The sequence below is a fragment of the Diadema antillarum genome, unplaced genomic scaffold, assembly GCF_040938485.1.
Source record: "Diadema antillarum isolate AM-2024a unplaced genomic scaffold, OU_Dant_1.0 seq00000822_RagTag, whole genome shotgun sequence".
Classification (NCBI taxonomy): domain Eukaryota; kingdom Metazoa; phylum Echinodermata; class Echinoidea; order Diadematoida; family Diadematidae; genus Diadema; species Diadema antillarum.
In genome coordinates, this window is record NW_027271699.1 from 71,048 (window position 1) to 84,593 (window position 13,546).

Here is a 13,546-nt window from a genome sequence, read left to right on the forward strand (position 1 = left end):
GCTAAACGATTTATTTTCATCGATTCTTTTAAAACCAATTCCTAATCACTTTAAATGAAGACGAGGTGCCAAAACTCTTCATTTAGGGTTTTTTGTAACTATCGTTATATACTATGTAAACACCTGAAATTCCATAATAATATCTGCGCTAAACTAATGCTCGAATTCACAGTGTATTTCTGCGCTCAACTAACGCTCGAATTCACAGTTGAATTTCAGCGCAAAACTAATGCTCGAATTCCTTGTGTATTTCTGCGCTCAACTAACGCTCGAATTCACAGTTGGATTTCAGCGCAAAACTAATGCTCGAATTCGCTGTGTATTTCTGCGCTCAACTAACGCTCGAATTCACAGTTGCATTTCAGCGCAAAACTAATGCTCGAATTCGCTGTGTATTTCTGCGCTCAACTAACGCTCGAATTCACAGCTGAATTTCAGCGCAAAACTAATGCTCGAATTCCCTGTGTATTTCTGCGCTCAACTAACGCTCGAATTCACAGTTGAATTTCAGCGCAAAACTAATGCTCGAATTCACTTTGTATTTCTGCGCTCAACTAACGCTCAAATTCAAGTTGGTTTTCTGCACTGAACTAAAGCTCGAATTCCCTGTGTATTTCTGCCCTCAACTAACGCTAGAATTTACGGTTGAATTTCAGCGCAAAACTAATGCTCGAAATCAGATTATTTCTTTGCAAAAGATATGTGCTGAAATTCCATGTAAATTAATGATATCACAAATTGGAATTAGTGATATCACAAAATGTATTTCTTGATATCAAGAATGTGAATTCGTGATATCTCGAATTGAATTCGTGATATCACGAATTGAATTTGTGATATCACTAATTCGATTTCGTGATATCAAAAATTGGTTTTACGTGATAAACCAATGGGTATTTGTGATATCAAAAATTGAATTTGTGATATCAGAAATTCGAATTTTTGATATCACGAAAGGGAATTCGTGATATCAGAAAATCTTTTTTAAAAGTAATATGGCTTGCCATACGCACTGGCCCCCATCTCACTAGGAAGGAGACCATGGCGACCATGGCGATCAGTGAAAAAGTCACACATCGTGGCACGATCGCCGTCCGTCTCCATTTTTGGCCTCCTACGGTTTCTCTATACGCTCAACCTGCGCTGTAGGCGATCGTGCCACGATGATAATACGACTCTGCCACGTTGTTGACGCATTTCCAGGCCGACGAGACGCGCTGCTTCTACGATCGAACCGATTTTGTTGCGATATTCGTACGCTTATCAAGACCTCGCTACAACAGTGATACGATCAGAGCGACAGTGATATATTAACTCCGGGCTCATGCTACGATCTCAAGCGATCATGGTATAAAATGGGTTTTATGATTGAATTTCTTCAGGCAGATGTCAGTGTCAAACCAACATGGATATGCAGGATATGGTTTCACCCTTACATCTTAGCATTGTAGAACACACCAGGTAGAACCTGATGTGAAATTTCACTATTAGTTATCATGGTTAACATCCATTCAATTAAAATGGTAAAATGTGTATGTAATATCAAAGAACCGGCTTACGAGCAAACTACAAATCGTATTCTACAGTGAGCCAATTCAATGAGAATGAATTTGAAAAGATTGCAACTAAATCTCCTTTCATTGACTTGCAATGGTATATGACAAACAAACAATTTAATAAACAGAGTAGATTCGTCCTGAGTGTACGTGGAAAAAGGAAATCTGTACGCTTTTCTCCATATCCACCTCCCTGGTCTGGTGCATTATCTCTTCTTTTTTCTTTTTTTTTTTGGGGGGGGGGGGTTATGGTTAGTTACTGTTACGTAATACTGTAAAAAGTGGTAATTTTCATGGGCGATGGGGCCGCTTTCAATGCGCTTGAGTTACGCTTTACGCGTTTCTACCCCGTCAGAGCTATATGAATGTTGCGCTTTTAATGCGCTCGTGAGGCGATTGTGATACGCTCTAAAACCACAGCGCTCTCACTACGGAAGTTTTGGACATGTTCAAAACTTGGCGGCGACCATGGCGATGGTAGCGACCCTCCGCGCTTCTGAACCGCTCAAGATACGATGGAGAAGATTTAAAGCGATCAAGCCACGTCCGCCGCGCTTTGTCGATTTTTGATGATCGTAGCGGAATCGTCGTCTAGTGAGATGGGGGTATGCTGAATGGTGGGTGGATGCAGCGGTGCTGATCGGCACGGTTGCAAAGTAGAAAAACATGCTGAATTGTCGGCTCGGTTTGGACTCCGTATTGGTCTATGGCTGCTATAGACAGGTTAAATCTACCGAGGGAAACAAAATTGGTGGTCGCTGGCCGCGTTAGACAGGTGACTGGTATGCACAGGGTCTTTAACAGGGCTTATTTCTCGGGGGAATTTTTCAGTGGCCGCATACGGCAGGTGGCCGCTATGGACAAGTGTCCGCTTTAGGCGAGTTTGACTGTATTCTGAAACAGACCTATCAACAATACACTATTGAAACGAACCTGAGGTGGTGAACAGTGTACCAACCTTCATTGTCAATTTTGTTTTATTTAATTTTGTCTCATGGTGTTGGCTGTGTGTGTGTGTGTGTGTGTGTGTGTGTGTGTGTGTGTGTGTGGTTGTTGTAGCTATTATTGTTAGTGTTATTGTTATATTTCAGAGGATGGAGCAGTCCGACTTGTTGATGGATCCGGCAGTCACGAAGGGCGTGTCGAGATCTTCCACAACTCCGAGTGGGGTACCGTTTGCGATGACTCCTGGGGGGTGAATGACGCAAATGTCGTGTGCAGACAACTAGGCTACGAGAGCGCCCTCAGCGCAGAGATATCGGCATACTTCGGCAGAGGTCGAGACAACCAGGCGATCTTTCTCGATGATGTGGACTGCGACGGGGATGAAGAGGAGCTGAGTGAGTGCGACAGTGATGGGTGGGGAAATAACAACTGCCACCACGGAGAGGATGCAGGGGTGATATGCAGGCATGACGGTAAGCCAAACGAATGATTATCACTTTTTTTCCCTTTTCTTTCAGCAACTTAAATCACGGGCGTTGAGATCGTAAGTGAAAAAGTGTGAAAACGACTTGTGCTGTGAACAACATCATCGACGCTCGAATGTTCCAACGACATTGCCCATTGTATACGGCGTTTTTGTGTGTTTCTAATCCATATAGAGTTGACTGGAATATGAAAGTCTAGAAAGCTAACGAGTAAGTCCTTTTAAAAACCACACTCGTCCCAGAAATAATCCACATTGAGCAATCCAAAAGGAAGGAACTAGACCCTCTAACCACTCAAGGCTTCAAAATGCACCTTTCGTTTTGCACCAACACTCACAATTACTTATACAATATGTTTTATGTTATATACAATATATAATATGTTCCCTTTTTCTTGAGGGGGTGGGCTGTTTCTCTGGTAAAAACAACAACAGGATTGAGTAAACAGATAAGTTTTAAGCAAGGATTTAAACTTATCAACCCTCTGAAAGCGCCTTCATTAGCGTCAAAAGTCTTTGAAGTCATCTTCAGTTCTCAGGTCTGATGAATATCAAAACAATAATTTCCTGTGTTCTGCACACTGCGCGAGGTGAATACACCCTTTCTTCACCCCGACACAACACTCTTTACCTCGACACAAACTTTCTATCTTGCTCCTACACCACTACTTCGTATATGCACTGCAGAATCGGGGGGGGGGGGGGCACACATCCCACATCCAACATAATGGCAGCGGGGCGTCTTCAGTCTATAGCGTATATGTCTCTCAAGTCCTTTTTTTCAAATAAAGTTAACTTTTGTCTTAACTAACATTCTACACGACGAGGACCTTGTCTCATAGATGTTTGTTTGTGTGTGTTTAGGGCAAAATGTCGTCATAAGATTTCCTTTCGTCAAAATATCTTTTGACTTTTAGACCCCATGATTTGTAGAAAACATTGTCATCTTATTTTCATTATTGCCTTCAATGCTTTTAATTTGCAATTTGTTTTATGTGATGGTGTCGTAGACATCTTTCTCTATGTTGTTCATACGCATTTACCGTCGTGATCTAGCTGAAGAAGGGGAACTCCGAATTGTTGAAGGAACGAAGTCGTCCAAAGGGGTATTGGAAATCTACAACGGGACTTCCTGGGGTAATATCTGCTTCGATGGATGGACCTTAAACAATTCAAAGGTCGCATGCCGCCAACTAAGATATCAGGAAGTTGACGGAGCTCACAGGTACACATTCGGCTATATTGGATCGGGACCGTTCTACTTATGGAACGTAGGCTGCTCCGGTAACGAAGATGAGCTTTCGGACTGCGTCAACGTGGTGTGGGGTGATTACAGCCACTGCTCGTATGAAGTGGGTATAGCATGTTCCTATACTGAAGTCGAGTCTACAACAGTTCAACCCACCACCACTACCATGCCTACCACCATCTCCAACGGTAAGCAAGCAATAACGTGCAATAGACTATAATTATATTCTTTAAGAGGAGATTTAGACTGCGGTTTACTCTTGCTTACTTCAGCTATAGTTGAGACGCATTTGACATGTATTTTCCGTTAGAGATAAAGATACGAAAGACATAAAAACAGTTACAAATTCGTGGAAAATAGCAGAAAAGGTTATCTTGATGGAGGAGTAACCATATATTTAAAGCAAGGTTTTGATTATTTTGTTAAGTGTCGTAAATTGTATGAACGATATAGGCAGATAGGCAAATAGTGTCGTAGTCTAGCCCTTCAAATTTATAAACTGATGAAATCTTCGATTATCTAAAACATTTATAACACAATCCTGTTTTAATGATAAAGGTTGATTTATGTAAGTGCAATTCAATTCTTTTGCATAAGGTTGTTCTAGATATCATATCATCTGGATCACTAACTTGTATTATCAGTCCTAAACTGTATCAGGACAATTACCTCCGGCTAAAGATTGGTTAGTGTTAGGGTTAGAGTAAAGATTAGGGTTAGGGTTAGTGTAGTGCTGACGTTTGGTTAGGGTTAGGATTAAGTTCAGGACTAGGATTAGGATTAGGGGAAGGGGAAGGGTCTGAGGTAATTGTCCCGGGGGGTAATTGTCTTAGAACAGTCCCTGATTATTTAGTTATGTTATCCGTTTATCTAAATCAGGCACAGTTCTATCAGACATTTCTGATCATTATCATATTTCTATTTTATTTCCATTGCAAGTTTGAAATTTACAATGAATAAATGAATTAGAGTTTAAAATGGCTCCCACCAAATTGACTAGTTTACAAAATGGCTAATTTGAATGGAAGTTGGCTAGTTTAAGTACTGCTGATTGGACAGAAGTATGTGCTTCGTCAGATTCTAATGCTTCATATAACAATTTCGTGAATATTTTAATTTCCCATTTCTATGAAAATGTTCCGTTTGGTAACATTTCCATTGGGTTTTTAAGCTTACATAGTGCGTTCGAGTAATTGAAAATAAAAATATGGATGTAATAAAACGAAACGAATTACCTCAGTTAGATACATTTCTTACTAAAATACCCCAAATTTAACGGTTGTTTAACAAATTAGATATTGTAATCAGTTAGCCTTATTCAATCATGATTTAAACACTAGTAAAAATACCTGAAAATTAAATAACACGGCACTTAATCATCCTAAGTCATACGTTACTAATATCAAACATAATAATGAGGATATTAATGACACAGGATGAATTGCAAAAGCATTAGACTTTTATAAGCATTAATAACGTTCTGTCGCAAAATATGGGGGCATTATCCGTTGATCCTTTGACTCACATTTTGTTGTTGTTTCTGATCAATGGTGTAGTTCCGGAGAGCGTGAAAATCTCGAAGGTTATCCCCTTATACAAAAAGCTTGACAAAGAAGACATGAATGATTACAGATTACATCATAACTTGTATTTTGATAGATCGTTTGAAAAAAAAAAGTTCGTTGACTCCAGGGCTATAGATTTTATCAATTGCCATGATTATTTTGCTTTCTTGTTCTCAGTTTGAGCTTCGTCGAAATCATAATACTTCTCATGCAGATTTTACTTTTATAGACTTTTCCCAAGTAATCGGAAATTATTATCGCGTATTTTGCGTTTTCTTGGACTTCTCTATATTTAGACTTATGGTACTGTCGACTTCAATGTCGCTATTTATCAATTAGATTTTATGGTTTCAGAGCGAATGCTTGGAGTGATTAAAGAACTTGGTCAGCAAATGAAACATCCCATCAATTGTGATGGTCTCCATGGACACCGATGGAAGGCTTCTTAATGCTCTATGATCTATCATTTGTTATCAATGTTTTACCAAATTCTTCAAACAGTCTTTGTTATCTTTTTTTTTGCCGACGAATCAATTTTTTTCGTCACTTTGATCCAAATGTTTTCATAGATACAGTGAATTCAGAATCGTATAGATTATCAGATTGCATTAAGTAACGCGATTAACACAATTATAGAAAAGTAAATTCATTAACATTTTCTAGGCTTAATTTTGGACCATGAATGACAAAAACCGCACATCGATAGTGAATGCCTTACTATTTACAGAAATGTATACGTGTTGTCAACAAAATGAAGACTTCTTGTTTCCCTAAACATGTTTTCATTAATGCTATGTACTCTACTTTGATTCTACTGTATCTGAAGTATGGAGTACTTGCGTCGAGAAACAGATATTCCAAGTATTTAGATTGATTTTTACTCCTGCAAAAGAAAATAATTCGCATCATCTGTGAAGTTCCTTCTAGATCACACACTGATATACGGAAGCCCATTCGTGCCACGCAGGGTAAAACTTTCAGTGGAGCTAACTGGCGGCCGCCACTTAATTATCTGGCGGCCACCAGATAATTATCGATATCGATATCGCTAAACGATCAAGTGGCGGCCGCCAGATAATTATCTGGCGGCCGCCACTTAATCATCTGGCGGCCACCAGATAATTATCGATATCAATATCGCTAAACGATAATCAAGTGGCGGCCGCCAGATAATCATCTGGCGGCCGCCACTTGATTATCGTTTAGCGATATAGATAATATCGATATCGATAATAATGTGGTGGCCGCCAGATAATTTTCTGGCGGCCGCCATTTAATTATCATTTAGCAATATCGATATCGATAATTATCTGGCGGCCGCCAGATAATTATCGATATCGCCAAACGATAATTAAGTGGCGGCCGCCAGATAATTCGGCCGCCACTTAATTTTCTGGCAGCCGCCAGATAATTTTCCTGAGTGGCACGAATGGGCTTCCGTACTGATGTAATTATTTTCTGAAAATAGAATTCACACGATAAATGATATATATTAATTTTCAGTCTGTCAATTTACGTATGAACTAAACAGTGATGCTTTATCACATCTTTTTGATACATTGTTTTTAAAAAATCCATCTATAAATACCATCCATAAATCCATCCCTAAATTTCAAGTGAATTATTGTCAGTTACAATCGAAACGCACAAAAAAAAAATCAGTTTGGTCTCCAGCGTTCCCTGTATTTTGGAATTCCTTGGAAAATAGCATAGAAAATGTAGTTAGTCTTACTAGCTTCACACTAAAGTTAAAGAAATCTCTTTACTGATCTACAAAATCTCATCAAGGCTCATCGCTGTTGACATCAGATGATTAATAGTATACACCTTTTTTTTTCCATTCAGACACAAGAGATATCTTCCTGAGGGGCCAAAAACATTTTCGGCGCTTAGAAATCATGTACCACTTAATTCTTTTCGCAAACGTCTCGAATGTCTTATATTTGTTTTGTTTATACTGTCTTTAAAGTTTCCGTCTTCTTTCACCCTTCCCCTTTACACCAATATCGCATTTTATCCCATATTTGCATATATGTGGAGAAAGGCTTATTTATATTTCTCTGCTTTTTTACTAATCCTGCGATATACAAGGTAAGCATTTGCGCACTCTCCTCCATTTCCAACAGTCTACCTAATTACCCATCCTACCAATTAATGCAACGTCAATGGTTTTGCTATCTTATCACACAACATATTTGAAATAATTGTATTGTCTTCCATGATTGTGTATATTTTTGTTGGAAATTGAAAAATAGATGAAATAAAATGAAATGAGAAATGGAGATAGAAAGCGAGAGATGTGTGACAGATGGAGAGAGACCAGGACAGACCAAAGAATATGGACATCTTAAGTAGGTGACATTTGAGTTCCCATCGAACTCTCAGCTTGCCCCCAAAATTACAAGTGGTCATCATATTTTACTCCAACATCAAACAGCGGAAGAAGGCGATCTTCGTCTTGCTGGCAGCAGTTTGTCGGGTCGCGGACGAGTTGAGATCTACCACAACAACGAATGGGGTACTGTGTGCGACGACGGATGGGGCTATAATGAGGCAGAAGTAGTTTGTAGACAACTCGGTTTTGGAGATGTTATCTTCTACTCCAGCGAGTTTTTCGGGGCCGGAACAGGCCTTATCCATTTAGATGACGTCAGCTGTGTGGGCACTGAATCTCGTCTGTCGTACTGTTCCCACCGTGAGCCCTGGGGTTCGAACAACTGTGGGCACCACGAAGATATCGGTGTGGGATGCAGCACTTACACTTATGGTGAGTAGCGTGAAGGCGACTTGTTGAAACAATCTTGGTTGCCTTGTTCTGCCTAGAGGGCGCAAGAAGGGGACTTATCATAAATCATCTATAAGTGTCCTGTTTGAAATGGATAGACGCCCTTGGCCAGAAGGAATTTTCCTAAGTTGCCTCTTGCCTTCTCTTGCCTTCTCTTTTGGAGCAACAGCGATGTAAGAGAAACCCGGCCCTCCATACGTAAATTAGAAAAAGAAAAATGTTGCCTCTCCTCTGTTCTCTGCTTGTGACTTTTTTTTCTGTCTTGACTCGTATTGCCTGCCGGAGCCAATTCATAAGAGATAAAAAAGTTAATCGTTAATATCAGGTAAAACAAACAATATGTTCCGGAACTTTTTTAGCCATTTTAAATGAATTAATAAGTAAAGAAATACAAGTATTTTTTGAATTGATATCTTGGGCCACTTCATGTATTTGTACTCTCCATATTTCTTGAACCTGTCACGATATTGGAGATCTCATCGATTCTGCATTAAAAAAAAGAAATGGGGCGGTGTACTAGAAATACAAGAGGTATCGCGCCTAGGCCATTTACACGCATAACACGACTGGTCGCCGACCTCCAGCAAGAAAATTTCTGTCGACCACCGACAACCAAGCGGCAACCAAAACCTCAGATGTTTGAGCAGTGCCTGGTTGCTGACAAATTCTATACTAGTAACCTCCCTGTTGCCAATCAGCTGTCGACCATCTTTTACAAAGAACTTGACAACCGGTTGGAGAACGCGTTGTGAACGTTTTGCAACCCCCTCCCTAAGAAACAAAAAATATGATGTGCAAAAGGTTTGCAAATGGTCCGCAAATGGTAGGCAAATGGTTTGGGACTTTATGAAGACAACTAGATATCACCTGCCGATTAGTTACAGATTTTTGTTTTAGGTCACCAACAATTACTACAGGATTATAATGTTGTAAGCCCCTGGACACATACTCTAGAAAAATGTTTCCATTACGGTATTTGTTAACTTGTACATGTAAACTGACAGGCAGCCACTAGGCAAATGGTTCGCAACCACATTTATATAACAGACAATAGGTTGATAACTGGTTACCGATCAAGCAACCATTCTACAACCGCTTACTGACCAATTTATGACCCGTCACCGGTCAAGGTTTTCGATGGATTATCGAAACCCTTCAGCCGACAAATACGAGTTTGTATACTAGTGACAACCGTTTGCTGACTTCCAGAAAAAAAAAAAGAAAGAAATAACACTTCCTGCAACATATTGCCGACGAGATGTCGTAGAATGGTCTTCACTTATGTGTGACTAGGGCTTTAAAAGAGTTTTTACCTCTTCCATTTCACGCGTGGCACTACGCATTTGTTTTGTAGCGTGAGGCTTCTACATTCTTGGCTTCGAACATTGATGATTGGAAGGATACATAAATCAAAAGCTTACAGGTTCTGAGAGTAGTTATCACTTACATTTTGTTAATGCACCTCTAAATTACTTACATAATATGCATACTATGTAATGATGCTTCACCGCGTACTTCATTTGTATCGGAGTGAGTTTGAATAACCAATCATCGGCAAAGTATGACTTTTGTTTTGAACTTTTTGGGGGCACAACTTGCATTTTCCCCATTGCGATGTCATCGCCGTAGACACCGAGGGCGACGTTCGTCTTGTTGACGGAAGTTCCTCGGACCGTGGTCGAGTGGAGATCTATCATAGCAACGAGTGGGGCACGGTGTGCGATGACGGCTGGGGTGAAGACGAGGCAGAGGTCGTCTGTCGCCAGCTTGGTTACGTCAGCGTCGTCTCTGCTAATGTGTACTACGGACAAGGGAGCGGGCCTATCCACCTCGACGATGTATCTTGCGACGGATACGAGTGGTCACTGTCGTCGTGTTACCACAGGCCTTGGGGTGAAAACGATTGCGTTCACAGTGAGGATGTCGGAGTCCATTGCTCGTACTCTGGTGAGTCCGGCCACTTCGCAAGCATTATTCAGGATGACTTGTACCGCACAGGTGGTACTCTGGGCATGGTTTTATTCTCTCCCAAATAACTGATTGAATAACAATTTATTACTTGAATGTTGTAGCTCAAGTCAATGCAATACAATGCAATTGATATTTTCAAATCATGGGGTGGAACACCCTCGTCAGCCGAAAGCTGGTTTTCACAGGGATCCACAAAGGTCTTTCTTTTTCAAGTTGTGTATACACCACTTCTACACAAATTTAATGAGCAATTGCAAACACGTTCACTTTCAATAAAAGATGCAAAATAGATACGTAATAACGCTTGGTAAACACGCGAATGAGATTCTCTATACGAGTTTATTTTTTTTTCGTCACCAAACATTACTGTATACATAATTTGTGCTCTTTCTTTTATTATAATGAACTTTATGAGTTCCAATTTATTCATGAGAAACTAACATTTCCGGTTTAACGATGACATATTTGGATTCACCTTACGCAGAAGAAGGCATGGCCGGATGGCTGATTGGGGTTATCGTCGTGTGTTCAGTATTTGGCTTCACGATCATCCTCACTATCATCGGAACTGTGTGCTCGGCATCCGGCCAGAAGCAACGACGTCAGTCACCAACCGTGTTTTCCGTCAGCGGGAATCCCACCGCCGCCACCGACACGGCAGCGGCCCGCGGTGGCGTTGGAAACTACCCAAGGCAAGACGCACCTCCCTACTGTGCACCGCCACCCAGTTATACTGCAGTCATGTCCGCGCCGAGCAGCAACGGTGTGGAAGGTCCTCAGAAGTTCCTGTACGTGCCGTATCCACACGGTCAATCATCTCCGCCGGCAGTTACAGGTCTTCCCGTGGTAGATTGTGGTCCCGCTAACACTGCAGCTGCTGCTGCATTCAGTGTTAGTTCACCTACTGGTTCTACGGGTGATATTCCAGTCAGTGCCTCCGGCATTGAATGTGGGGCGAATACGAATGACCAACAACATTAGAATTCAAAAACATAAAAATAGGCATTTTTTAATGTTGAAATATGGTTTTGCGATTTCAGTGAATTTTAAAACTTTAAATCTTTAGAAGCCTGCAATAACAATTATAACAAACTCGAAACCACATTCGCATTCCACACGTTCTTGTCATTTGTTCGGAAAATATATATTTTTTAAGTGTTATTACTATTACTATGACTATGACTATTACTATTACGTTTACTACTACTATGACTATGACTATGACTATGACTATGACTATGACTATGACTATGACTATGACTATGACTATGACTATTACTATTACCTATACTATTACAGCTTGGTTGGGCAATCAGGATATTGATATTGATAAAGCCCAAACTGTTTGTTTTATACATTTGTTTAGATGTAATATGTTGCCATGTTCTTTTGATTTTGATGTTGTAAAGAACAATGAGGTTAATAGCTATTTTACAAGACAGGCGAAAGATTATAGATAACCTAACATCCACAATAAGATATTTCGGCCCTAAGATGTGGAATAGTCTTCCAGCCGACATTAAGCAGCGTGTTTCTATGTCTTCATTCAAGAGAAATTCATTATAAAGAGTATATCAGATGCAATACTAGCATGACTAGGGCCTTCCTGGAATAGACTCCTTATCATTGATGCTAGATATACATAATATGTTGTTCCGTATCGTTCATTTTTTTCTTTTTTTTTTACTAGTTGAGCAAGTTGTGAGAATGAAATGAAATGAAATTTTGAATTCAAATAATGAATGCTGGCAAACTGTTCTTATCCAGGATTCAAATACATTAAGAGGGAATATTTGTAATGAGGTACTGAATGTCGTTTTCCAGCCTAGTGCAACAATTTTGTTTGGTTTAACACTCCAAGACTTGTCTCCCCCCCCCCCCCCCCCCCCCCCCCCCCCCCATAAGAAGAAAAGACGGACGGAGAGACTCTGCAGATTAAAAAAAGTTAAACAAGAAGCAAATTATTCAACTGTGTATCCCGACCCCACACCCACTCTAACAGGACTATTAAGTAAGTGTAAAAGTATCCAAGTGTCTCACACATATGTGAATTATATAATACCGATTTAACAAAAATTGAGACCTGCGACATATCTTAACAGTGTAGAAACTGCTTTGATTTGTTCATGAAATATTAATGAGAGAGATCCCGAAAATATTGATTAAAAGCACTCAGCAGAATTGGAACAGAAAATAAATGAACGAAATAGAAACTTGTGTTTATGACGTTCTCATTTACTAAAAACGACTGATTCATATTGGATGTAATTATTGTTCCGTAGGAATAGTTATTGATTACACAAGATGATCATGACAATGATCATCTTTAGTAAGTTCAAGATGATTAAAAGTAAACTAAACTTTGCAAAACAAACATATGGAGGAAAGAGAGAACAAAGAACCGGACAGATATCTGGAGAGAAAGAAAAGAATGGAAATGCCTGGCAGAGATTATGTACTCGAAGGCTAGTAAAAGTTATAACAACTTAAAGGAGGAACAGATATTGGGCTTATCTGTTATCTGCGAGTAGTTTCTCTATCTATAGAAAGTAGGCTCGTTAAACTAATGAGAATAACTCTCGTTAAAACAAGAAATATATTTAAAAAATGGATCTGTAGTGTAAACGAAGACATATTTTCCCCCGAGGAGAACCGTGCTAACATCCAAAATTCCTCCTACGCTCTTTGTCTGTAATTCAAAGGGAACCCAAACCCAAAGAGCAATGTGGATTGAGTGAAAACAGCAACATTAGTAGCACACATCAGTGAAAGTTTGAGGAAAATCGGACAATCGATGCAAAAGTTATGAATTTTGAAAGTTATGAAAATTTTCGTGTCAGAACCGCTGGATGAGGAGTCTACAAGAAGTTATGACGTATGTGTGGACAACAATATAAAGAAAATATAAAGAAAATTCCACAAAGATTCGCTTTTCCAGAAAGAGCACAAGACTTGTATACCGCTTTCAAAAAGGAGGGGAAATAATTGCTT

General features: G+C 39.8%; 1 pseudogene; it reads left to right on the forward strand.

The window, feature by feature from the left end:
- LOC139739954 (scavenger receptor cysteine-rich domain-containing protein DMBT1-like) overlaps positions 1 to 12,423 on the forward strand; it is a 54,707-nt pseudogene extending 42,284 nt beyond the window's left edge.
- Positions 12,424 to 13,546: the final 1,123 nt, after the last annotated feature.